At 55.3% G+C, this 2,747-nt stretch overlaps 1 long non-coding RNA gene across 1 annotated transcript; it reads right to left on the minus strand.

The window, feature by feature from the left end:
- Positions 1 to 233: 233 nt before the first annotated feature.
- On the minus strand, positions 234 to 1,780 carry LOC140617015 (uncharacterized). Its single transcript, XR_012017296.1, has 2 exons — positions 786 to 1,780; positions 234 to 648 (listed from the first exon to the last, which is right to left on the minus strand). It is a non-coding gene; the product is annotated as an uncharacterized lncRNA (long non-coding RNA).
- Between the last annotated feature and the right edge of the window lie 967 nt (positions 1,781 to 2,747).

The raw sequence follows: 2,747 nt of genomic DNA on the forward strand, positions 1-2,747 counted from the left end.
GCTTTCAACTACTACTGTTAAATACAAACAGACTAATTTTTTTTTTTTGAGAGGAGAGAGCGTGTGCATACAAGCATGAAGGGCGGGGGGAGGGAGGGGGTGGAATCTCAAGCAGGCTTCACACCCAGCACAGAGCTCCACACAGCTTCTCCATCCCACAATCCTGAGATACTGACCTAAGCCAAAACCAAGAGTTAGATGATTAACCAATTGAGCTACCCAGGTGCTCCTAATTTTTTTTAAAACCTTTTATTTACTCATGAGAGACAGAGAGAGGCAGAGACACGGGCAGAGGGAGAAGCAGGCTCTGCGCAGGGAGCCCGATGTGGGACTCGATCCCAGGACCCCAGGATCACGTCCTGGACTGAAGGCGCTAAACCACTGAGCCATCCGGGCTGCCCTCTTTTTTTTTTTTTTTAAACCTGTTCTGCTTACTCTAGGATAAAGGAGTTCAGGAAAGAAAAAGTAAGAGAGAATCCCTGATAAGATGATAAAGTATCAACAGTCTTCTAAGCAAGAAACCTTCTCTCTGAACAAGAAAATAAGCCTAGAGTTTTCACATCATGCTATCTAAAGTCATCTGAAGTGAAATGGTGACTGGAGAAGCTGGATGGATCATCGTGCACATTCCTCAGTCTTTTCTGGGCCCTGGAAAGGCAAAAAACTAAGAACAGAATTATAACAAGTCTGGTTTCTTTGGGAAGCCCAACCTGTTGATGAGAAATCCAGGACTGACTACAGATATTCTCTACTATTATCATTACTTAAAAGGATTCATTCTGTACCTTTGCTACGTCTTTATTTCCTTATCTGCGAAGCATTGTGGTTCACCCCAGCCTATTCTGTACTTTGTACTAGGAAGGCCTCTTCAGTCTGGCAAACTGTCCGTGGCTCTGGCGGTCCTGAAGGCTCTGGAGGGGGAAGAAGGGCTTGGGGGTTAAAATGAGAGTCTTTGTTGGAGAGTTGGGAGGCATGGTCAACCACACAACTTGATTATTGTTGGAGCTGAATTCTGGCCCAAACTTCTCGAGTATTCTCTTTTTCTGAGGAAGGCTGCAAGATGACCGGCCTGACTTTACACCCAGCTGACGGTCTCGGGAGCTCGAAGACACTTTGGCAAATAAATAAAAGCAGGGTTGGTGGCGAAGAGGAAGAGGAAGGTCTGAGACTAAATTCCACAACCCATGGGCATTCTAGAGGGCTAGAAGGCAGGCTCCGGCTCCATGAAGGCTCAGAGAGGAGCCTAGACCCCAAACCCAGCAAGCAGAGAGCTTTTTTTTTTTTTTTTAAATCTGCCCCCAAAGACTCCTCTTGAAACGATCAAAACATTTGCCTTCCCAAAATATCCAGACCCTTCTGACTCCTGTGGGAGCCTCCGTTCACCAGAGCGAGAGGGATGCCAGTGCTTAATGCCAACTTCCGCACCAGTCACCCCCACCCGGACGTCTGCCCCCCACGGGTGACTGCAGTCCTGCCCGGCAGTGCAGCATTATAAGAAGAGGAAAGTTCCTCTTTTAACCAAAAGTGAGACGGTTTCCTCCCCGGGGACAGACAAACAGCCCCGAGCGTCCTCCCGAGTCCCGGGGTGAGAGCCCTACGCCGCCCCCAGCCCCCGGCTCCCGAACGGGCACGGCCCCGACAGACAGACGGACGGACGCAGCAGGGCTGCAAAGGGCAGCCGGCCTCCCCGCGCCTCCTCGGCCGAGCGGGAGGAAGGAAGGGGGGAGGGGGCCGGCCCGGTTCCCCCTCCCACGGAGCCGGGGCCACCCCGGGGGCGGGCGCAGGGCCGGGCTGGGGGAGGAGGGAGCCGGCTGCATAAACAAACCCGCCCGGGCCACGAGGTGCCCGGAGGAATGGGGTGGGGCCGGCCGGCCTTGGGGCCCGGCCCGCGGCTCCCCACCCCCGGGGTCGGGGGGGCCGGGCCCTCGGGCTCCCCGCCCCGCCAGCCCCTCCTTCCCGCTCTGCCCTCCCTCCCCGAGAAGCCCATGGGGGCGGGACTCCTGGCTTCTCGTCGCTCCTCCCGGGAGCCTGCGCCGGTTCCCGGGGGTGGAGACGGGGCGTGGGACGGGCCGTGGGACGGGCCGTGGGACGGGGCCGGGGACCCTCCTGGAGGCTAGCGCCTGCTCGGGTGCGGGGCCCAGGCCGCCGAGGCTCCCGGGAAGAGCTGGCCGCCCGGGTCCGCAGCGGGGCTGGGCCTGGCTCCTGGGCAGCCGCGGCCCTTCCTGTAGGTGGGGAAACCGGTCGGCGCTCGAGCTGTTGCCCAACCGGGGTCCCACTGCCCCCGCATCTCCCCAAGTGTGATGCACTCACTTCCTACGGTGGAGGGTGAACTGTGGAAACAAACTGAACTGCATACCAAGCCTACCGTTCTCAGAAGTGTTGTTATGGTAAAGAAAAACTTAATAGGGGCAGCCTGGGAGGCCCAGGGCCTGATCCTGGAGACCCGGATCGAGTCCCACGTCGGGCTCCCTGCGTGGAGCCTGCTGCTCCCTCTGCCTGTGTCTCTGCCTCTCTCTCTCTCTCTCTGTCTCTCGTGAATAAATAAAACATTAAAAAAAATTAATGGTATGCTATGGAACCAGGGGAACCTGGTAATGTTAAAAATTATGCAGGTGGAGTGTGAATGATTGAAGGCTGGGGAAATACACATTGTACATCCTGGTTTCCCCATACAACATGCAGCTATTTCTTTTTTTCTTTTTGTTTTTTTGTTTTGTTTTGTTTTTGTTTTTTAACATGCAGCTATT

The sequence above is a fragment of the Canis lupus genome, chromosome 25 (genome assembly GCF_048164855.1).
Source record: "Canis lupus baileyi chromosome 25, mCanLup2.hap1, whole genome shotgun sequence".
In the NCBI taxonomy this organism is placed as follows: Eukaryota; Metazoa; Chordata; class Mammalia; order Carnivora; family Canidae; genus Canis; species Canis lupus.